The sequence below is a fragment of the Bombus terrestris genome, chromosome 6 (assembly GCF_910591885.1).
Source record: "Bombus terrestris chromosome 6, iyBomTerr1.2, whole genome shotgun sequence".
NCBI lineage: Eukaryota > Metazoa > Arthropoda > Insecta > Hymenoptera > Apidae > Bombus > Bombus terrestris.
This window is the reverse complement of record NC_063274.1, coordinates 1,630,933-1,656,386: the sequence shown is the minus strand read 5'-3', so window position 1 is coordinate 1,656,386 and position 25,454 is coordinate 1,630,933. Positions and strand designations below refer to the sequence as shown.

Sequence of the window (25,454 nt, the reverse complement as noted above, 5' to 3'; positions counted from 1 at the left end):
ATTTAGCGTTAGATGCAGACTTTGATCATTTAGGTTTCAATTGTATATGATCACAATCAATTCACAGTAAAAGTAAAGTCGATCGTTTTAATCGTAAAATCTCGTTGTAACAATACTATGCGACTGCTTCGGGTTGCTTCGAATAGTCTCAGAGTAAAAGATGTAAACATTTTCTGTACTATGTATATACACGTAGATAATTTAGAGCGAAGGGTAGAACCGACAGTGGTGCGATTCTACGTGTACACAAAAACGAATCGACGATATGGAATAAAATTTCGCAAAACGAAGTTTCGTTTCAGGCAACAGCATAGAGTCGACAGAATATCATCATCGACGGTCTGTCGGTAGAAAAATTAATAGAGGCGATAATAAACGAACATTTACTCTTTCAATATGAAAGTATTCAAATGCCGATAAAAACTACTCCGTAGCGAGTTCCGCGCAATCGAAGCATAACCATTTCAATCTATTATTCCATACGAATTCAGTTTCTTCAAAAACGAAGCTATCTACTAAAAAATTTCATTCTATATTCGATACCTTTCATTCTATTTTTTATTTGTTTTTATATGTAAAATTACTTTGTTTTCTATTGCACAACTCCTTACAGAGCACCTTGTATACTTCGATAAACAGAAATCAACTAGAGAAATTAGTCTAATAAACCAGTCGTGTAACGATATACGATCAAAAAAGGCCAGAACCACTTTCGTAACAAATTAGTCTTCGACTTTATCTTAAAGCAGCATCAGGTTGTAATCTTAAGAATCAGGATTGCTCGTACAAAAATAAACCGCTTGCTGCACTGCGACAGATTCTCCTGCTATGTCATGCTTTAATAATAATTGCTTTTCTACAAAAGGTAATTTAAGAAACTTTAATTGGATATCATAATTTCGAAAACTTTCAAAGTAAACCAACCATCTCCAAAAAGATAGAACTGCATTTATCATTCTAACTGGGTCGTCAATAACCTGTCCCAACAACCGATACAACTGTGAAAACTCACTTTAATAGAAAAAAAACACCATTTTCGTGCCTCGACGAATCAGGAAGAAATCTCATTGCGTATTACGAACGTAGTCCCACGACACCGTACACCTACGCAGTAATCCCTGTTTCTTTCGGTTTTGTGTTGAATCATCGGGTTCGCGCACGCGACAACCCGGTGGCGTAGAGATGTCACGATAGCTGTAATGCATGCAAACGTCGACGACAGCAAAAGTAGAATTCGTGCCGTATCTTTCTGCGACGACAGGCCAGCAGAACCGTCGCGTCGTCGTTTCGAACGAGCGGCTGCGTGTCGCTGTGACTGTGGTGGGTTGGGTGCTCACGAATGTGGGGTGGCGCGTACGAAGGGTGAAGGGGAGGGCAATTTACCGATTACCCTTAATTGAAGACGATGACTTAACGCGGTCGTATAACCGCCTCGGATGCCCGGAATCGCAATAAACGATCTGTTCTGCAGCGTCGGCACGGGCTACGTGACTTCGACGACAGCTCGATTAAACGAGAAAAGTATTTTATGCGAGAAGCGGCACGTATCTCGCCGCGCCCCGGCTATTTCCTTGGCATCGCGCGTTCGCCAAAGTGATTCGAACGATCACCGTTTCTCTATCGCTTTTTTCCTACGACGCGTCGCGCCGTACTCTCGTCGAACGCCACCCTCGTCGTCGTGTACCAGAGATTCGACTCGCGTGTATACATCGACGCGCAACGAATCACACGTTCTACCTTCTTTCCTTCTTGGTGAACGAGCAGGCGTTCGAATTTCGTCGGCGTGATTGAAGCGATTCGATCGATTCAAGGTAAATAGGATACGTTGCTCTGTGACAGAAGCGTTGTTTGTGGAAGTGAGAAAGTGTCTGTCTCGAATGAGACCGTTCGTAGCGTATATCGGCGAGAAGATCGTTGAGAGATATCAACGCGAAGCTGCAAAGAGGCGGAAAAAAGTAACAAACGCTAAGTATGCGCATCTAAATATCTCAAAATCTCGACTAACGTTTACATCTCGAATATCTTTCGACGTATCACACCACGAGAAACTTTTTCATTTGTGGATTGTACGGTTGTGAACAGTTCGCACGATGAACGGCGAGTTTCTTTTTTGCTTTTTGCCGCAGCTTCCAAGGGTCTCTTCGTTTTTTCCTCTTGTACTTTTTACTAAAAATTGCACAGTAGCTCGGTCGGAATGCGTATGCTCCGGAACTATAGCGTCTCGAGTTACCTGGCCATGCTGACTAAAAAGACGAGCGAGGCAAAAAATCGTTTATTAACGTGTGAACTTTGTGGAATAACGTAGCGTGCTATTAAAGAAACTTTGCTCGAACGAAACATAAAGAAGAGGTAAGAGAAATTCGCCTGAATCTCATTTATTATCTTTTCGTGTCGCTTATCGTCTCCAAAAACCACTTTACGTTAGTCACACTTTGAATTCTTTATATATTTTTCTCTTGTTTTTAAATGTCCATCTTATACTATTTAATATGTGGATAATAATTGATAGAACGTAATATATCACATTTTTCATTTTCTTCAGGGACGTACTTTTAAAATTCAGGACGTCGTCGATCGATTCTATATTATGTACCGAAATTATCTTTCTACTTACTTTTGAAGTTAAACATACGTTTTTCGTGCTCATCGTAAATTTAAATTATCGCTTATCGTGATATTAAAATATTGCTTCTTAATAGTTATACCTTTGGTGTTTTTTACAGGGGTAGTTAACCTGTCAATTATTTCTAAGAGGCTTACATCCGAGGTCTTTTCATTTTCGACCAAGCCATGTTAAAACGCCTTTTCTCCATCGTAAGCTGGTATTAAATCAACAAAAATATGTATATGGTTTTTTTCAATTTCTTTGACTTTCAATTATTAACCGAGTAATTTGTTATTCACTTTGTACCTTTACGGTGTAATAATCGTCAAAGTGAATCGTTTTTCTTCTATTGAAATATATCTGTCGTAGCTTTGTACGATACAGCACTGTGTCGATATTTGAAAACCTTCTTTTTAAAAAGATAACAAGACTATCCAACGAGAGACAATTCTCTACGAAACACTTCTACGAAGTACAATCTCACGTATAATTTCATTAAGAAATTCATTATTTTCTTACCAGTACCGTCGTTTTTCGGGCTATTTTCATCTTCTACGTTTAATTTTAATTTCATCTCTACCTTATTTTCATCTACATATCCGTGCGCCTTTCTTCCATTTTGCATATTGTTTTTACCAACGTTTTCAAGTTAATTAGCAAAACTAACCTCCACGCTGTTGCGAGTAATTTTAATTTGCGCTACTGCTCCACACGCGGAACACGCCATCGATCGCTCAAGCACCGCTTCCTTTTCTCGAATTTCTCAAAGGAAATAAACGCGCTTGAAGTCGAATATCCCGTCGATCAATCAATCGACGTACGCTCGTTAATCTTCATTATAAAAGATCGAGCTGCAATTAAGCGAAACGTTCGTTCTTCCGAGCCTCGCGAAATCAGTCCAACAGCGAAAACCGCATCTCCAGAGTCTTCCATCATACGTCTGGAGGGATAGAACTCTGTGGAACTTGAAAGATGATTTACTGCCCTGACTTCTAACGAAATACAACGCCACTGATTCTTTATGTCTTCGTCGGAGTTCTCTTCTAACGGCATGTAAAAATACTTTTATCATTTATTCCGGGAATATTGGCGACGTTAAATTCAATATTTCATTACGGTGATAAGGTTCCTTCGGCTCAAGTTTAATAAGATTTTCTAGTCTGAGCTGTCGATAGTGTTTGATAGGTTTTAGATTAGACGATACTTTAGAATTGCCAGCGACGAATAATAATACAAGTTAGGTTAGTTTGTTTTATGTTACGGATAAATATAATGCACGAATAAATACCGGAAATTGCATTTGTCGCACGAGATAAGACAGAAATTGAAATTAAGCGGTGCAAAATTGAGTAACATAATTCGAGCCCAAGGCAAGCTATTGCGGTCATTTATATCGCGACGATATCAATTACGAATTAATGATTTTTCCCTCAATTTTATCTTTTAGTTTAATTGAATTAAACAATACCACTGATAGTATTAATACCTTCGATTAACGGTATTTCAAAAAACACTAATATTTTTAAACAATTCCAAGCAATATCTTCTTATTTCGCTTGACCTTTTTAAAACGCTATTTTAAAACCCAATTTTCCGTAAACTATGCATTAAACAGCAACGATCAACTGTCTGCGCTTCACGAGAAACCACTCTTGGCCGATGATCGTTACAAATCGATACACAACGCAACGGGGTTATCCTTCGCTCATCGCCGAAACGCTATCGTACCACTAAACAGCCCTTCAAACCGCGTACATTATCTTCGAAACCAAACGAATTTACCTCGGTGGAAAGCCGAACCCCATCTTCTTCTGGCTATCCAATTTCTTCTACCTACGCACACACGGCAACGTTTCTGATCGCGAGGGCGCGCACGCTCGTAAATCCACGGCGATGATGGCTTTGGAACGAAAACACCGGAACGTTTCGCAAAACTGAAAACGGGACAGGCGGTATCGATGCTCTCGTCCATGCTAATATCTCAGCGGTCGGCGGCCAATTCGATGATCAAAGCGCGATCAACTCTCACGCAAGCCGCTCTATTCGTTTATTCGTTTCTCGTTTATTCGCAGCGTGCCTTTCGACGTGTCGCCATAAGGCCAGTGTGCTCGTCGACGATTAATTGGTCGAAACCAGCGGCTGATTAACGAGCGTTCGCTATTCCCGTTGCCATTATCGCGTGAAAATGCGAACAGGTCTTGCGCTTCCGCGTTAAATTCGATACGTTAATGTAATTACACACACTGGTTAGTTCGCGACGAGAAAAAAAAGAAGTCAACCAATGGACGAAGAGATAGGATGCACACGGAGAGAAGCAGAAGCGGAAGAGAGAGAGAGAGAGAGGATGGTTGCAAAGGGCAGTTACCAGGACGCCTATGTGCAATAGTGTGCATCCGTGTAGCCACGCGAAAATCAAAGGCTCGCTCTGTACCGCTACACGCGCAGCCTCAATTTTCTTTTACACCTGCGGACCTATCAGCCGTTGATAATGCGAGTCACATTGAGATGCAGCTAGGTTCCTAGTTTCAAGTGGCCACCCTTTGAAGCCACGTTGCCGGGCGTCGTACTCGCCATCCACCGTGTCGTCGTGTTCGACATTTTTAAATGACATTATCCTACGGAAACGCGTATTACGTTTAACACGAAGGAAATGTCAGGTCCGGCAGCCTTGCGTGCCACGTCCGCTTCTCCTCGACGAGCAAATCTCGTGAACCGAACGATAAACTTGTTTTTCTCTTGAGTTTACGTGATACTGCGCTGTAGAATGGTAAGACTATCGAGTATTAGATACCAACGTCGAGTTGTAGTGGTTTGTTTAATGAATTAAACGTTCATTTACAAATTGCTATCTACCGATTTTGTTCTTTGTCGAGTGACATCACTGAATCCATGCGTGATCACGGTAGTCTAAATTGGAGTCGACTTAGCTTGCTTGATCTTAAGTTAATTTTAATCGTAATAAAAGTAGTATCGATAGTTCTCGTCACGTAAGTAAATTAAAATAAAAAAGAATCTCAAAATTATACGTAACGTTGATGCAAACTCTTGCGACACATCTACAATCCGATATCTACCGAGGATCGAAAGCAATGGATTCAGAGTTCCTGGAAAATCGTTCCAATTCGCCTGACAAAGTCTTTTGTAGGATTGTGCGATGATTGTCCATTGGATTTTAATCCGAAGTTTGTTCAACCGATTCGTTAACATTTCGCTAACAAGTAGGTGTCAAAATTTAAAAGATTTTCGAAGTTAAGGATCGTGAAAACCGATCGACACAGATTTGTAAGAAATTTGAATGTACAACGACCAACGAAATTTAAGGTCCAAACCCTTGCATAAACGATGCGATCTTGAAACATTAGGATCAAAGTAGCTACAAATTCTGAAAGTGCTTCAACTTTACAGATAACATTCCTAGTGTAATATCAGCGTTGAGATATAAGAATACCCTTTTACTCGAAAAATATTATCAAAAAGTTGAAAATCGACGAGTTTTCACTCGTAGAGTTCAATGTCAGAAATCCCTAGCGCGATTACGAGCGTAATCTCGTCCCATTAGCGAACCTAATGACCATAAATTTAAAACAATAATTCCTGCAAGCCCAGGGATTTCTCCAACTCACGCATAATCTGTATAATTTGCTCGTTAGCCGGAATCGATTTTAACGCGACCCAATAATAAATAACAAAGGCCGTGGCAAAACTAACAAATAATAGGGAAGCAACGTGACGCGTCAAAATCGTCGCCGTAGCTGTCGCCGTTGGAACACGAAACTACCAAATTACATTAAACAGGGAGAAGTCTTTAATCAACGCTGCAAATGCAGTCGGAATGTTCTCGCTCGCGAATCTCGAAGGGATTGCTTTTAGCGGCTGCCGGAAGTCCCGAATCGTGCTTCTGTACCCGGTGAGATGAATATTTGTCAGAACTTCTCACAATGTGTCATCGCGATAAGTCAGACAGGATCGTAATGAACGTCGCGCACGTATGTACGCGAACGTCACAGGTACCGGAACGTGGAACAATACGCGATCGTACAAATTATTATCTCTTTAGTGTCTCGATTTATCGGTGAATAGGACACAGACATAGGCCAGTACAATAATCAGTGAGAAATGATTGAGTAGAAACCTCGAACAATGGTCTAGAGCGCATTTAACAACATATTTTGGTAAAAACGATTTTTATTCGATGGTTTTGATTGAAAAATGTATACCCTGTACTTTAGACTGAATTAGATGGAATTTGAAGGATCTTTAGAATGAAAATCGATTAGCGAGGATAGAGAAATAGAGTAAGAAAAAAGAAAATAAAAATTTCATTTTCATTAATTCGATTTAACGATATTTGTAAATGACGCGATGGTAAAAGATAGACTGAAATTGCTTGAAATTATTCGCATGATAAAAATGTTGTTTTTATCATCGAATCTTCTGTCGGTGCTGGACGCTCGAAATGTTTTGTTGGCGCTCTTGTAAATCTGAAGTTTTATACGAAGCGGAGAAGGTTTTGGTCGGTTATGGGAAGCTTTTTTAAACCAGACGTTCGATTTTACGCCAGTCGACTGGGTACTATGAATTTTATAGTTGCGCGGTTAAGATAGAAAGGAAGTTGCTTTCAAAAATATGGCTTTTGAGTTAATGTTACTTTCTTAAACCCGGGGAAAAATGGGCCAAAAATATTACGCTGATACGTAAAACGTCGAATATACGACTAACAATAAACCGTACATGTATTTCCCCTTAGAACCATTCTCAAAATACGCGCAGAGGATTATAAATTTTATAACACCACATATTGGATTCATAATCTATTTCTCTTAAATCGTATGGAAATCCGTAAATTACAGTCGAATACGATGATTAAAATTTGAATATTTTTAAAGTTCATAAGATCTTGGTTATTTCGTAAATGGACGCGGATACTTGGTAATTAAATACGCTGGCCTAATATTACAAAGGATGGTTCACGGTAGACGGTCTCGTTATCAGCTATTCCCACGTCTTTACCTTTCTAATTAAATTTGATTTCTTCGGAAGAGATCTTTTGAAACGAATCTCTATTCGAAATGTAACTAGCTGAATAACACGAACTTCGCGGAACCACTGGAAGCGAAACTGATAAAATGGGATACAGCTAGCCCCGGAGATCCTGATAATTATTCCAGCGTGGCTGCAACAGCTACTACCGTTACACAGCTCATGAACGCGCAACTTTGAACGAGAACGACGAGACTTCGTATCGAGTATCAAGCGCTCTTCTGACGTATCAAACGCGGAGATTTATTCGGCTTACGTGCTTAAAGTCTCCGGCAGATATTATACGAAGCAGCTGCAAATTTCGACTCGGCCCGGCATGAAGAAACACGTACGGCCAATAAATTGTATCGAACCGCGTTTGTCTTTATCGGAGCCAGGCCAGTAAATCCAAACGTATAACGTTACGTCTCCCATTTTATTGACACTGCTTTGCTAATGGCCGTCTACCATTTTGTACGATGAAAATACCGTTGTATCCGTGGCACGTCTTTTAACAATGTCGTCATATGTCTTCCTTAGAGGAACAAATTGCACGCTACTTGTGCAGGTAATGTATACGAAACAAAGTAGCGTTTTCGAACGTTATAGCTTGGAATATTTTATTGCTCTTACAAGAAATAGCGTGATATTCGTTCCACACTTAAAATACATGATAGTTATTAGATTTTATACGTGTCATATATTTGCTATTAATAACAGTAAAACACTACAAAATTCTTTAGGATTGGTTTTTAAGATCTTGGAAGATTTTAAGTCATTTTAAACAAAGATAGTTATACTTATTGGTAAATTTCGCAAAATAATGTATTATAATCTTTAGTGCCTGGTTTCATAAAAATTGTAAATTAAAAAGAATATGCAATTTGTCGTAAAGCATACTAATTGTAGTTTCGTCCCAAAAAATGGAGTTTTTTTTTTGCATAAACGAAGTTTTACTATAGTTCGAATAAGCGATGCTATGATTAACGAAATTCAATTAACGAGAGTTCGTTGAATCGGTTTGTAATTAAAATTTCGCCAGAAAAAGATAGAGTTCGGATAAATGTTTCCATTACATCGAATACTCGTTTACAACGGTAAATAATAAATCTTGGTTACTGCTTCAACAGCTGCATTTGTTTGACGAAAGACAAGTCATATTAAACAAAGAGAAATCACGCAAAGCGAGAATTATACCTGTCAATTGCGTGATTATTCGTGGTGTGAAGAAAATAAATTTTTTCGATAAATTCAGCGATTACAGAGGAGGTTTCTGCCAATCGCGTGCAGGGTCGTCGAATAATAAACGAGCGCATCAGAAAAATTGAATTGCTCGTTTTGTAAAGGCGTTTTCATTTTCAGTCCTCAATTGTGCTGTTATTTCCCGGTTAAACAAACGTCACTCGATCTTGCTGCTAAAAAAGTGATTCGATGCGTTTGACAGTTCCATGTTATAACGCGGCATATACAGAACCTTCTGATCGTATTTTTAATAAAATGCGAATTCCAAAATGTGTCCCCGTGAATTAGATCGTAAACGAGTCAAAAATTAATGCGAAAGTTAATATGAAATAACGCGTATGTATGGCATTATTAATACCTTAAAAATCAAACAAAAACCAATTTTATTCATATTAAACGGTTGCTAGATACTCGTGATTATTATAAAAGTTTCAATTTGAATTGAATTTGAATCAAAGTTGAATTTCGTTGTACTTATATACTGTGATTGTTAACTTGGAAATTCGATCAGTCGTCTACCGTTCCTAATATCTTTGATTAACTAATTAACAATTTCTCACTTCGAATTTGGGATTCGGATCCAGAGAATGGAAACTAACTTTGATTATTTTAATATCGATTGACTGATGCTGAAAGATTCCAATCACCGATATTGCGTGTAAGGATTACCAGAAAGGGAATCATAGCGAATGTTATCGTTAACTAGCTCTTAATCAATGTTCAAGGAAAAGTATTAATCTTTATTAATGAAATAGCTCGTACGCTTTGTATAAAATAAAAATGTTCATGAGCAGGCATTCGGAGAGGCATGAAAAGAGATTGATTCGTTCAAATAACGAATAAAAAATGCGTATAATTTTCTGCCCCTGCCTCTCTTTCTAACTTCCGACCCTATTCACGACTTAATATTAATGAGACATCTTGCCATTCTTCTTTTCGCGTTTCTATGCCTCTAGAAGATGTATTTTCTCGAGATATCGAAGTTCGTAAGGATATTAACGAGAGTTTACATCAAGCACGGATTAATCGTTAGAAACACGCTGACCTCGCACGAAGCGAACCAATCGCCCTGTAGAAGCCTGGAAACCTTTGCAAAACTTTTTTCCTGAAAATAAAAAAAAAAAAAAAACAAAAAAAGGAAACAGAATAAAAACGTAAACCGCGTCAAGTTTTCATGTTCTTGCCATTTTCGAAACGTGTCGGCCTTTCCATTCGATCACAACGTCGGGTGCAATTTCTGCGCGCACCAACTGCCCCAAAACAGAAAGATAATATTTTCAAACGTTGTTCCCGCTGCACGTCCAAAAAATATTTTCAAAATATCCAACGCGAACCGGCAAATTTTTGCGAGATTCTGAACGGCGCTCGGCGCGTGTAGCAAATCTTGCCCGCCGGATATCTCGCTATGATAAATCCTTTGAAAGTTTATCCACGTGAAAGGTCGCGAACGAAAAGGCTGAAAAGGGGAATATCGCGTATAACTCGACGTGAAAATTTTCTGAAAATTTCGTTGCGCTGGTTGCGTTTCAGTTATTTATAAGCACGCACGTGTTGCCCTGGACGAAAGTTAATTAAAGTGTCGGGGCAGGTTGAATTTCGCTGTGTGGAAATATCGTTCGTTAGGCGACGATCCGATACAAAAAAAACATTGTCGTTACGGATATAATCGCGTTGAAACGTATCGATTCTCCGAAACTCTGTTTAATCAGATGTATAATGTTGTTCGGTTGGATTAGCATTCACCTGTTGTACGAACTTCCAAGATACGGGTGATTTGATTAAAGCGTAATTTATCGGCGTTCTCTGTGGCACACGGGGAAAATTACCCTACGCGTTGGCTAAATTACCCTACGAAATTTCATTTTTCATCGGTGAATAGACAAGTTTTAATGAGAAACCGACGGAAGTTTCAGCAACATTTTTTTGCAAGAAGAAGGATCGTGATATGCAATTTGCATAAAATTGTCGAACTTGTTTGTCGCTTTTCAAAGAATCGCACGAAGGATCGTACGAGGACGAATAACATCTACACGAGTCCGAATTTGTCAATGAGAGAAACAATTTACTTATTGGCTATGTTTGATAACAATATGGTATATTCGTTTCTTAACAAATAATTACTTGATATGCACCGCTTGATATAAAAGTGTAGGAAAATGTTATTCGTAATGAAAATAGTTAGGAGACGATGAAAGATAATTAGATTATGGAAAGACACAGGAATTTTTAATGCAATTTTTGCAATTCGAAATATACAAAACACAAATAAATAATGCGAAGCTTGTAACTTTGCTAAACTCTAGTTATTCGACGATAGTGAATGTGACTATTACTAAATTGTAGTTACGCTGAATGATTAAATATGATTCTATTAAATTGTAGTTACAAAATATACATAAATCAAATTTGATTCGGGTACAAATTTTTCTAGAGGAAGGTTAAATAGTAAAAGCACATAAAATAAGAAGATGATGGGCCAAATTGACTTGCACTTCCTTGATCAGACTCTACCAAAAGAACAATCAATTTCCAAGCTAAATTTACTTTTCCGAACCAATCTCCAACCACAAAACACTATTACCATTAAAAACCATACAAAGGAGTGTCATAAGATAACAAAGATTCAGGCAAAGCTTACACAAAATTTTTTTACGGAAGCATATTCCAAGTTGCGTTTCGAATTTCGTATCGATTTAGGAAAAACTGATACTTTCGGCAACGAACGTGTAAAATTGAGAGTGGCAGCGGCCTGAAAGAAAAAGAGAAATCAACGAAAACTCGGAAAACAATGGACGAGAGAAAATAACGCGAAATTCAGGTGTGACGACCATAAAAAATAACAAAAGCGTGTTCACAAAGACAGAGTACATATTGGGGTAACTAATTCAGCGAGGGGAGCTTGTGTACCGTCAAAATTTGCAACCATCAATTCTCACCTCCGAAACACGCGGCAACCCTTAATTCCGGCGACTTTAGGGGTGCGCTGTTACCAGCCAGCTCTCCGATTATTAGATGTCATTAAGCCATTTGCCGGCTTGGTCTCCGCCAAAGGATAACCGTATCACACAGTGTCCTCGAAAGTGTCCCGCAAAAGAGGCTATGATCATAAACGTCGCGACGAACGAGATGTATGGAAAGCATGCGGCACAATCGAATGACTATAGAGACGCATGAAAGCTCTCACGGTGCTCCTTTTCAGCCAGTAGAGTGGCGGTATTCAATTTCCATGAACCAAAAGGATCAATTTGCCTCTCTCTGATGCAAATTTCATAATATAAATTCTATTCGAATGAGCGGAAAGGATATTTTATTTAAGAAAACTATTACTCCGCACGGTAAAATTTCACACAGCTCGTGAAGAGAATACACGTGTGAAAAGAAGTACTTGCACGCGTAGAGAAAAACGCACTAGGTAGAGAAGATAGAGAAGATAACTATCCTAACTGTCGTAAATTATCTTAATATGTGGTGTTTTTATATAGGTCAAAATGAATCCGACTATAGCGCAACAGAAGGTTTACAGAGTGTCACAAAATACATTTGTGGAGAGATATTTATAGGGTCGACTTTGGACATCCAACCAATGAAAAATGTTCATGCAGAAAAATATATCGTTCGTGGCTAATTTTTCCAGTTGGAAACTATTTAGTTTCAGGCTAGAAATATACTCGTATAGACGAATCAACCGACCAACTTTTTATCTGGCTCGCAGTTCGTGTTTCCGAGGCTTTCGTTGCAGTGGACGCGAATTCTGACAACCTCGATGCGTCGAAGTGGTCGAATACATATATAGATTCTTACGAGTGTGTGCATCGTGATCTTGGGATGTTTCGTCGTTCGTCGAAGCAGAATGACGTAGGATATGGACAGGATTTCGATTGTTAGGATACCGCAGCGAGAAAGAAGCTGGTTCCATGTTCCAGAATCTAAGCGAAGCCCTTCCGTAAGAAAGTGTAAAGCTCGATGAAGCGAGGCTGCGTGTAAAGGGAAAAAGAAACGTGAAAGATACCCGTTGAAAACAATTATAAAAGTAACGGCGGAGGATCGAGACGTAGCCAGGAACATCCTCCGGAAGAATTATAACGAAAGAAAGAATAGATATAATAGCGATGGGGGGATGAGAGGGCAGGGCAAAAGAGAAAAGATGGCGATGGAAGGGAGGAGCGGCAAGGTTGGTCAAAGAAAGAGAAAATGCGCGAGAGGCGGCGAGACCAGGGAGAAACGAGAGGAGGACCAAACGCAGGACGAAGAAGAGGTGGTGGAAGAGCAGAATAGGGGAGGGTAGAAGGCGGTTTGCGCAGCGCCAATTCATCAACCACACGACTCCATACTACGGGCAGACCAGCAGACCACGGCGAGCCATTTCATCGTTCATCCTCATCAACAATGCTTGCCAAGAATCAGACTGGGTAGGGCAGGCCCTGGTCACGGAAACAATTCCGCCCCGTTGCTATACGATTCCAACGGAGTCGCATTATTCCCATCTCTGAAAGCTCGATCTTATCCTGCCATGGAGAAAAAAAAATTAAAAAGAGAAGTTCTTCACCAACGAACGAACCGAGGATGATCAGCGGTGGCCGTCGATTACAGACAGGGTAATTATTTCCGATGGAACGACGAGCCAAAGGCACGGAAATGAATCGAGCAACCTCCGATTCGTACGGCCGGATACGACGTGGCTCACGCTCGATAAACGTTTTTTCCTTCCCCTTCAAACGCTGTCCTTTCGACTCTCTTTTACCTACTTTTGCTCTCTATCCAACGCTCGTTTCTTCTTTCGCGTCTTCTTTTACTTCTCGCGTGCTCCTTTGAGCTCTCGACGTTCCTATTTTGCAAATAATTCGTCGAATGGAAGGTAACAGCATGTTACGGAATGTCCTGATCATGAATTTTATTAGCGTTGTCATTATTAGGAAGATAGTAATTTAAGAAGTTGTTTACTCGTCCCATTGCTCGTTGGAATTGATACGCTCTTGCGACGTAAGGTCTTTAAATGTCAATTACTGCGAATGAAGATTTGTAAGCACTGCGATTGTAAATAAACAGAATGAAGTTTATATGTGCATAGGGTGACGTTGGAATTCTTTGCTGACAGTAGAATATGATGATGTATCACGATGTGGTCAGACATCTTATTTCGATCTTTCGAGCCTCGTTCAGAGGTTAGTCGAGTTACCTAAATCGAAACGGCTTCATGTCAAACGATTTAACTAACGAGAAAAAGTATGTAACAACTTGAGGGTATTTCAGCCAAGCGAGGTTCACATCGGTTAAATGCTTGATTTCACATCGTTTGAATTCAGAAATCAACTCGATTAATCTAAACGAGACTTCGAAATTTCTCTTCGTAATCAGTCTCGTCCATTTATTAAATCTTTATGATTTAATATGCCTTTTAATCTTTTAATATTCTACAAGCATATAAAATAATTATAAAAATCGCGTAACTCTGAAGTAAGAATATTCAAATCTACAGCATGCTTAATGTCACAACCTTGTAAGCTTATTCAGAAAATCATGTTATCAAAAGAGGTTCTTCGCAAATACGAAAAAGCAGATATCTAAAAAAGAAAGAGGAAGAACCATTTTTACGAAAATACGTATAACTTGTCAAAACCGTTCGCAGCAACGAGCGTGCAATTTGCGCGGATTACAACCGGGCAGAAGGAAAAACAAAATTTGAATGACCCTTTTATTTCAGAAGCGCCAAATACGTAGAAAGGAATCCTTCGCCGTTCCATGCGGAAAAGGGATTTATCACGGCGCAGACCTAACCTAACCCTGCAACGAGTCACGTTCGTGCAAGGAAACAAAGAATATGCTTTTTCTCCGCGATACGTAAGCGTTCTCACGCTCACAAAAGGAGCATAAATTTCTCCGTTCTTTCGTTCAGCGCAAATTGTTGCTTGTCGACGAGAAGAACGGTGGCAAATCGAAATTCAACCCAATTTTTTTCTTTCGGTTCTCACGAGTCAGAGATAGTCGTCGTTAGCGATGCGACCGATTTCAATATGGAAGCCACAGAAGGAAACACGATGATCCTGTGCGTAACAAAATTCTACTCATAATGTATGTGATTCTTCTAATTACCGATTGTATCATTCGGCGAAATAACCGTTCGATGTTACCGTAGAAATTTAAAATGCAAAATAAAAGGTGATAGTACTGATGGAACGATACCTATAGAATATAGAAAATTTGAACGTAATCGGTCAAAGTTCAAAGTTGTATATGCAGAGACGAGAAGATGACTAGGCAAATGAATACGAATCTGATTGATTATTTCTAATAGACCCGAAACAAATACAAAGATACGCATGAGTATTGGCGAAAAGTGTCTCATATACAAAGAAGACCATGGAGCAATGCGTGACGATGAACGATAAACAGCGCTATCGTACGTACTTCCTCTGGTCCCGTGTCTTCTCGCTAGCCACTTTCTCATCTCTTTACGATATACAAACCCATCGCTCAACGCGACGTTCCGGCATTCACTTACGATTCTTTGTCACTTTCTCTATTTCGTTTTCTCTTATTCGATGTCATCGTCGCCATGGTTGTTCAAATTTTCGTTTGTTATCTTCTTTCTTCCAGCAAGTTCTACCAAGGCACGGTCAAATGCTTGTTTCGAAGATCGGAGCGCGATAACGTGACAGCTAGAAGCATTCATCGCCCGCTCGGTTGATTGAAATGGGTGACTTGCCAAAATGGCGAGCATTGTGGAGGCCGGGACGCATTGTGAATGACATTCGGCCGGGCTGCGCCGCGACGCGACGGTTTATTTTCCCGGGCCAGGTCGGCGTGAAAAATGAAGCGGCGAAACCAATTCGTGTGTTGCTCTCTTCGTTGCTCCGTTCTCGCTTCCTTCGCGGACCTCTGGTTCCTGACAATACCCAAACTGGAGATGAGCCGTCGCTCCTAAATTAGACGCGTTGCTAGACTGATTCCTCGTCCATCAGTTTCTCCGATTTCTCGGTCGTTTTTCCTCTTCATTTTGCCGTTGCCAATTAGTGTGCATCGTTTCGAGGACGATATGGAAGATACATAATCTTCGGCAATGTCTGAATGCGAATGACGACTGTTTCGATGATTATTTTTTACGGATTTCGGGTAACTCGACGTGAATATTAGAATTGAATATTAGAATTGAAATGTTCATTTATCCCTCTCTGAAGAAAGCTTTCGTATATTTACGATATGAACAATTTAATTTTTACTAGATCTTTGTATTAATATAAGATGAAGCGAGACAGTCGATTTGGACACACATATAATTAAATGACCGCGTTCGTGTATCGTACACAACAGTATACAAGCAATGTAGTCCTATAGATTATCTTTAGTTTCAATATTATACGAATATCACGTTACCATAAGATTAGTCACTGTAAATGATATTAAATGCCACCCCCATAATTACCATAATTTACTATATTACGTGCCGTAATCTTTTCCAACAGCTTTAACCAATTTTTATTTTTTACGTATCTCAATCCTGCACGAATACAAAATCCCCATCGATTGATCGTTCCCTTCATATATTATATAACTTTAATTATCGCGTTTCCTATGAAATCAGGTGTTTCGATACTTATGAACGAAAGTGTATACGCGCAACATACACACACGCAGCTATCGTCGACTCAAAAAATACTAGGGCGAAACAACGTTGCCGTGTAAATATGTCAAAAATGTTAATAATTGTTTCTCTCGAGCCTTCGAAAGGGAGAAATAGAATTTTTTGGGTTAACCGGTTTTCAGGCTATCCGTGTTGGTATTTACAGCAGCATTGACGCGTCCTCGCGCGTGTACAATAGTGTACATGCAAGCTCGCGGTCCACGGCAAGATGAGATAGCGAGCGGTGCAGCTGGCGATGTTGGAAATTCAACGAATAACCGAAAATGTCGTTACGGGAGAGGAGGGATGGTATGGTGGCGTGGCGATTGTTATTACAGGGCCACGATTATCGCGCCGCCGCGATAGCCGGAATGAACGTGGAACGCACGGCCGGCCGCGCGAAATAAATTCTTTCGAACGATTTCACCCGCGACCTCGGTTGAACGCGCGGCCGCACGTTATCGCGCGGCGCCGGTGCGTAATCAAAAATCACTGGGACAGCGTGAATTTTCGAACCGCGCGAATTGCCGCCGTTTGCAGCCGGATTTAATCCGCTAATTAGATCGACGAGTGCCAACCCTTTGATGGAAAATACGAATATCGAAGGCCGACCGGTAACTGGCACGCAAAGTGCAACAGCGGCCTGTGGTCGTATCCTCTTTCTGACTGTTGTCTGTACTGTAATGAAACGACGGTGCTGATTGATTAAACGACTTGTGGATTTAATTTGGCTCGTTTTAAAACACGGCTAAATATTGGTTACAGCGATTGTGCAGGGTATTATTGTAGGACTGTGAATTAACGATGGTAGCAGGAATAATAGGTCTTCAGCGTAGGATTTATTTGTCTAGTGCAAGCTTTATTTATTTATTTCGTTTGTCGAAAGTAATTCTATAAGTAGCTTTATTCAGTTAGGTTTCATTTATGCGAGACCGATGCAGAGTAGTCTAAAGCAAGGTATAATGGATAATTGTGAACGAAAATTATTAATCTAGGTCGATCGAGGTTATATTTAATTATAACGAATCACTCAATAGCTAAACTATTTTTTAGAAGTTTCTTAATCAGGACCAGCTTTTAGCCTTTCAGAAGCCAAACGATTAATCCAACTGGATAGGATAAACTAAATATTACTGTTTCCAAAATTCTCGTAAAATTTGACGCGTAATGTTCCAAAGTGAAGCTTACTACGTTTCATAAACAAAAATAATTTGGCGGCAAGAACAATGTTATATAAAGGTAGATCTGCGAATAAAAACTATCGCAACGATACTTATCTATTATTTTTAATCGAGCTATATTTATCAACCTTTATCACGTCAGAAATGTACGTAAATTCGCGATTAAATGATCATTTTGATCATTGTAAATTAAATACAAAATTATCCTGTTTCTAAAGTTCGAGTTAAACAAAGAGTAAGAAATTGCAAAGAACGAAGTGGTCCACGAAAGCGATGATCAGTTAGCATTTCTGGAAGAATGCAAGCATCGAGAAAAGTTTGACGGTGCAGGCGATAAATTACACAGCTCCAACGTACAATGACTGGCGAAATTTATGAGTGGTGTATATCGTGCAGTCTCTTTTAATCTCTCCCTTAACGCAGCTTGGTATTCTCCGCATCGTAATTTATTACAGTAACGTGGTTATTTTAAGACAATAATACAAAGGTATGAGTACTATTAGTCATTCAATGCGGTATCGTTGTTTAACAAAATATTAGCAGACGTAAGGTGAAATAAACGCAAACATCGCTTCTGAACTGCCGATTCTCGGATTTCCTTTTCTTTTACACCATTAATTCTCCTCTACCGGAATCACATTTCAATAGCATCGGTTCGAGTGGAATTTGAACAAAGTTACAAAGCAAAACTCGAAGTAGGTTACAGGATGGTACTGGAAACATCGCATCATGATTCGTGAACCGTAAACGAGTAAACGTTTCGTTTCTTTAATGTGGTTAAATAAACTTCGATATCGCTTCATTTATTTATTAAAATATAAATATAATTCGCGATTGAAAGTTATTAAAGCTCAGAGACATCATTATTAATTCAGTTTTTATTCAGTTTTCATCGAATCAACAGATGTGCTGTGTATATTTGAAAAGAAGTATAGAGAAATCGTAGGGAAGGTAAAAACAGAAAATACGAGCCTACAAATACAGTGGTTAATTAAAAACTCTGCAAAACTATATTTTTATATTTTCGAAAGAAAAGACTCGAGGAATGTTTGCATAATTAATATGAATAACGAAAAATAAGTAATAATAATTAGATCGATAACCACTAAATACTCTATCCGACTATCGACAGCGTTTGCTCCGTAGTTAGCAGTTTACACAGCTATTTCGAACTTCAATTCTTATTAGCTTGTTTGTCCGTTTTCCATGCATTTCATTTCAAAAACTTGCTTCGAAGGATGAGCACGATAGTTTATGTCAGAGGGAAATAATCTCACGCTTATTATCGATAAACGCGAAGACATTAGATAAAAAGAACGATAAGAAGTTTGTTAGATTGGACTGCACTGAGAATAATTCGATCGCTTATCCGTCTGTCGTTCACTCGCATATGTGAGAGGAAGTCCATCGTGTTTATTACGTCAGAAGAATAAGACCATAATAATTTACTAAATTACAAAAGTATCGAATCATTCGCTATAAGTATTTGAAAGTTTGGAAATATTTTTCAAAGAAACTAAAATTTTCAACCCCGTTTTTTCATAACCTTTGGACATTTGAAGTTCTTCTAGTCAATCAGCAGTTAAATTAATTCAACATTTTTAAGAAATATATACGATCTAAAATATACGTCGATGAATGGAACATTGATAAATAAATGATCGATAACGAGAAAGCTTCTGATGTCCCAAATTGCTGCTTCAAACGTAAGGAGCAAAATTCCCTGCTAAATGGCCCTAAGGTGAACGCGCTCTATAGCAACGGCTAACGAATTCGTACTCCAGCACGACGCTTAGACGGAGAAAAATCCACCGAAGGGTGGTTGATTCCCAATAACCGTGCTCGATGCAAGCGTACATACATAGAAAAGTACCCTGGCGGAAGGTTATAAATACCACTTTGGTCGAGCAGGCCATGTACTCGATTTTCACCAAGTCTCGCTCCATATAATATCTGTCGGGATAACGATCTTGCCGCGGCTAACGACTGGCAATTTATCAAGTTTCGATGAAATGCCACGCGCGAATATCTGAACCGTACCATCGTTGATTTTGATCGATTTTGATCGACGAAGGAACGAGCAGATTTCATCGGTTTTTTTCTTTTTTTTTTTTTTTTTTTTTTTATCTTTTTAATTCCTTCCTTTTTTTTGTAGATTCCACATTCTCCGGTTATCGCGTGTTTTAGGTTCGACGTACAATTAATTTCGAAATCCAATCGAGTATTCTGCCCAGCTTTTAAACGAAATCAACGACGTTAGAGTGTTTGCATTTCAATCATTTTTGTATTAGTTACTCGGATCGCCGATCATTTTAAGAATAATTATAGATAATATGTTTGTAGGACGTTAAGTATGTATGGATACTAGTAGCATTCTTATTCCATGAAATCCACAACTAATACGTTATGAAATACCAAATTTCCTTATTACGCGACCAACGGGTAACAAATGCGAAAGTTACGTAAAACCCTCGTAATTGTAACTCTCTAATCGTCTCAGTTATTCCACCTGTCGATATCCATAAATTCTGATGAAATTTCCAAGGAAGATACCGAAGAATTCATCGAACGATTGTCCCTGAAACGCAATTCAAAAGCTATATTTTGATTCGCGATATTCTTATTTTTATGTTCTCGAAATAAATTGGCTGTCTTCTGAGATTTCGCGTACAGTTTCTCGATCGTTTCGTTCGACGGATACAACAACGTTCAATTGATACGCGATATCAAGAAGAGAGAGAAAGAGAGAGAGAGAGAGAGAGAGATTTCGCCGCGAATTGAGATTTCATCGAATCATTTCGTAGATCCGACATCTAATACTTTCACCGCGAACTCGGTCTCTGCAACAGTCGCGTCGCTCCATAAATCAGCTAAACAAAGGGATGAGTGTGAAGCGCAGACACAGAGGAAAGAAAATGACGTGTGTACGTGTCTGGTTGGATGTGTCAGAACGACGCGGCGTTTGATAAAACGCCACTTGCTTTCTGAACGATATATGAAAATCGTATCAACACCCGCACAAGCAGCTTGGCATTGGCAACTTTTAAAATAACAACGTGGACTAATCGATCTATGAATACGATTCGAGATTATGCGACGTTATTACGAAGGTGGTTTGATATGTGCTACATGTTAATTAAACGAATTGTAACGAAATGTGAAAAATCTCGAATCTATGCGCTCGTTCTTCTTCCATAAAGGTATGATACGCAAAAATCCTATTCCTGGTAGAGATGTCTGAGTGCTAATCAACGAAGAATCAATCGAATTATTAAACAATGGCAACAACCGCGAGTAATAATTACTGGTTCCAGGATATTGGAGTAACGTACACGTCATTCACGGAAAAGACCAAACGCTAGTACAGGCCTGGAAAGTTCGCGAGTTTGCGATGAGTAAATTGGTATTAAGGTACAGGAAAAAAACTCAGAATTTTTCGTTAAATAAAAAAAAAATGACAAGTTTTCCTGGCTATAAACGAACGAAACTAAAACGAGATATGGTAAAAATACCAATGGAAAATGTAAAACCTAAAATAGCAGAAAAATCATCTGCGCGTTATAAACTTCCCTTCGAACGATATATGGTGATAGATATGACATTGTCTGCATGCATCGACTTGCATCGATCGAAATCGCGATCACCGGTGAAACCGCATTATGCAAACCAACCTGGGATATTTTATTATTTGACGATGCAATATTAGCTTATCGTGCATTATTACCGGTCCCAGTCAAATACACGACTCGTCCACGCGCGAATTTTCGAACAAATCGCCGTCATAAATATGATCGACGCGAAAGGGGACGACTATTCGTCGATATGTACCATTCGTCGACGTCCCTGAATAAATGTTACAGAATATTTTGCTGTTTGACCCGACAATATTGGCACCACGCGTTATAACCCGTAAGTGTTCGCAAGCGCGCTATTAGTCTAGCACGCGTCAAATATTTGCCTGCGAAGGCGAACCACTCGTCAAAGCCGATTAATCGAACATGTATTCCGTGTTTGCGTTCGCGAGTTACTTGTTAAGGTTTCTTAAGTACATAAACATATGGTACTTTATTGCGGTCGAATAAATTCCAATGGAATCCATTAAGACACATACGTATAATTAGAAAAGGTACAAATGAATTTGATTTATCGAAGATGTGAGAGAATTTCGGGTAATAAGGATGTAGCTAAAGGGACTGAATAACATCGATCAGATACCTTTCAATACCATCAGAGATTGATATTGCCGAATTACTTCGAATTACGTACGGAGAGACGCGAGAACAATAGTGGCATGGGACATTACGAAATATTTAACGGAGAGTAGCCTTGAAAGTAACCTTTCAACTATTCTCTATCACTCGTCAAATTGAGAAAATAAATTCTCGAAGAAAAACTAAAGAAAACCACGAAGGTTGAAGAAGAAGGTTTGTGAAAAAAGCATCTATAATTCTATGATAGATATATGTATATTTGTCAAGAGTAGTTTCTGTTCGAAAAAATTATAATCGAAACTTGCAATGCAATTTACTCAATTCTTCAGTCTTCGTTTGTTCGATATATCTGTCACGTAACGGCAGATACGGTAAATAAAAAACTGGAGGGTAACAGCGCAAGAAAGGAGATTATAATCGAGCTGATACGGAGCTTGTAACATGCATCCTCTTCGCTGTTTCTTTACCGAAACTTCATATTTAAAGGACACATTAGCTTTGGCTCGGGTCACATCCTCGATCAAGAACTTCCGGATATTGTTAAAAGATGAGATGGTGCAGAAAAAGCGAAGGAAGAAAAAGAAACAGAGGAGGAAAGATGAAAAAGAAAGAAAAGGAAGCGGCTGGCTGCTGTTCAGCTTAAAGAATGATGAAAAAAGAGAAAGAATCGACGATTTTCTATCGCGACATCGCATCGTATCGGACTTCCGTGAGGCCGAGAAAAAGACACGCTACGAAGCCCATTACGTTCGGGTCCTCGTAAAAACGCGAGTTAAAGAGTAAAAGCGCTTCACCGTGCTTCGTAGAACGTGAGGTAAGGCCTTATAGAAACGTCGGCAAAGAGGCGTGGCTTAACCCTATTTATGGAACCAACGTCGATAGCTAAAGAGAAGTACACGTGAAATTAGAGGCGATTCCTGACGCGGATAATTCTCGCGTTGTACTTTTTACGTTGACAGAGACTGTGCTTCGCGAAGCTGATGCAATGCTACCGCTCTATTCCGCTTTATCAGTCTCCACTTAACAAGATGCTACGAAACTTGAAAGAGGATTTATTCAGTTGAGATGATTTTATTCCGTTCTCTTCTTCCCTTTTTAAGAATTTTATTGTCAGATCGGAATGTCTATTTTTGAAAGTTGGCAACAGGAATCACGAGGTTCACTGAGAGTAACGCTAGAACTACTAGAATGAACAAATTGACAAATTCATAGCTTACTGTAGTGGCTTTGTGAATTTATAACGATCTTTTTGATAGATTTATTAGTCTTTAACAAAGTAAACGATCTTTCCAACATTAAGATTTTCTCGATTTGTTACTGCTGTAAATTTTCTACATGTATATAACTTCTCCGAAGAGAAACTTAATAAAAGATAAAAATCTACATCTGGAGTAATTTACGCAAACTGTAAAGCACTTCGGTGATTTCAGCTTTTAACAAGAAGCGCTTACCTCTTCGTCCACCAAATAACGTTATAAATTTCTATAAGCTAGAATCTTCTGGATATATCCTTATTCAAAGATTGCTGAGATATATGGCTATAATTATTTAAGTATAACGTATGATTAAAAACCTGATGGAACGTTTGAAACTCGATTGTACGATGAAAACATTTATATTCCGAGCTACGTACACCGTTTCTACTAGTTTTCCTCGTCGTCCCCAATAGAGACTGACGTGTCATAAACCCATTTAACCGAGCTGCAACCACCGAATTCAGTTTTTGGCAACGTTCCGCATAGCAAACCTACATTTTCTTTGTGTCACGATGGCTAGGAAGGTTGGGATGGTAATGCAGGAAGACTGAAATATTTCGGGTATTGATTTACTATCTGGTACCATCAACTTTTTCACGCCAACACATACAGAGAAGTAAATGAACTAATGGTAGCGGAGACGAGTTAGCTGCAGTAATTTTAAACACAAGTACTGTTAATAATTTCGTTATTAGTTGCTGGTTACTTAATATAATATATAATAATATTGTAACTTGCAAATGGTTTAGGTACGACATTTAATAAACATCGAGTATAGGAAACTCGCTAACCAAATTTCCCTACGCAAAGTTAGTCCTGCGGGTATTACTCGATGCATCAGCAGCTGAAAGAGTTTCTTCAAACTTCTCCATTGATATAACACTTAGTCGATTAACCATTTTTGCTAAAAGAAACAAACTTATTAAGTTGTTTGGAAAGTTCCAAGTGTTTATACGTTTGGAAAGTTCGCGTTAACATTTTCAAAATGAGCTTATTAGTTGTTTTTTCCAACTCCGAGTAAGAGTTAACAAACTTTAAATAATAATTTCCCAGATCCATCAACTGCCAGCATAAAACGCATCAAGTATCGAAGAAAGTACGAATTTTCGAAAATCTAAATATATAAAAGTGTAGTAATTGTGATTTTTTAAAAACATACGTTTTTAATCATCGCAAAACGCTTCACAAACGAGCCCTCGACCTACCGGTTACCTCTTAAACGGTTTACCAAAGCACTTGGATAAATTGTAAAGGTAGCCTCGGTGAAGAGAACTGGGAAGTTTCTAAAAAGCTTCAAAAATTAGAGTTTGAGCCAGAGATGGCAAGTGTTCTTAAGATATTCAAATATTTAAGATTCCCTTTAACATCCGCTGAACGTCATTAAAGCTTCGTTTGCCCGGGCATTAAAGGAAGCTTCATATTTACTCCGTCCGCGTGCGGGGAAAAAGAAAACTGGCTCTCGCTTCAACCGAGGATGGTGTACGAAGTAAACGAAGCCGGCACGGCGCGTTGCGGAATCCTTAATAAGGGGTAAACATCTGCAAGTAAAGTCAGGCGGACTGTTCGCCACGGGAACGGCGTATTTATTTATTCGCAAAGACGAGAGTCCGCAAAGTGGCGAACAGTCAGGAACAACGAGATGTTCAACGAATGCTTTCTTTCCCGAAATCCTGCTGCCTCACCTCTGTGTTTTACTCGCAAGACACTTTCTAAGGGTAAGTCGGTTTTTAAGGGAGAGCCGTTGCGCAATGCACGGTTGTAAATGCGAATCGCGACATGGTCGAGCAGACCATCTGAAATTTTCACGGCAGAATGCAGCGTGAACTGCAGCTGCAGTCGAACACAGCGCGGAAATGCAATAGAATCCAAGACGGAAAGTCGTAAACACAATGTGTCCTTTCTACGTGTGCAAACGGAATGGCGAATGCATTTTTCAGTCGAGGCGAAACGTTCGCCTTCTTCCAAGCAACTTCCGCGGAATCCTTTTAGTCAGCACGCTCCTTTTAATGTGTAGGAGATCCCAGTGTTTTCACCGGAGGCCGTCGATGCCCAACTGCAAAGTAGAACGCGTTTGTTCGTCGAAAGGGAGAAAAAGTTGGTCTTTTAATGTTACAGACGTTGAATAGAAATGCTTCGTAAACTATGCACAGGACGGTGCTCAAATACCGACAAGACGATTTATTTGTTAATTAACTGTGTATTAAGTAGTACGTACGAGAGTATTCGAAAGTACTTGCAAGATACTCGTTTATTTTTGATAACATATGTTTTGATAAAAAAGTTACGAATAGATCTAACCTAAGATCAATAAAATGTTACGAC

At 39.2% G+C, this 25,454-nt stretch overlaps 1 protein-coding gene and 2 long non-coding RNA genes across 6 annotated transcripts in view; 2 read left to right on the top strand and 1 right to left on the bottom strand.

Annotated features, from left to right (window-relative positions):
* Positions 1–25,454, top strand: part of LOC125385332 — a 114,282-nt gene that overhangs the window by 29,437 nt on the left and 59,391 nt on the right. The window lies entirely within an intron of this gene.
* LOC100651353 (protein O-mannosyl-transferase TMTC1) overlaps positions 1–25,454 on the bottom strand; it is a 269,329-nt gene that overhangs the window by 198,239 nt on the left and 45,636 nt on the right. The gene's annotated exons all lie outside the window — the stretch shown is intronic.
* The window catches only part of LOC125385330, a 46,972-nt gene continuing 22,873 nt past the window's right edge, over positions 1,356–25,454 (top strand). Inside the window, exons 1-3 of one of the 2 annotated variants that reach the window (XR_007224442.1) lie at positions 1,356–1,969; positions 2,127–2,349; positions 2,724–2,822. This is a non-coding gene — a long non-coding RNA (uncharacterized LOC125385330). Of the gene's footprint in view, positions 2,350–2,723; positions 2,823–25,454 lie in introns of both variants that reach the window. The other variant, XR_007224441.1, reaches the window with a different exon arrangement.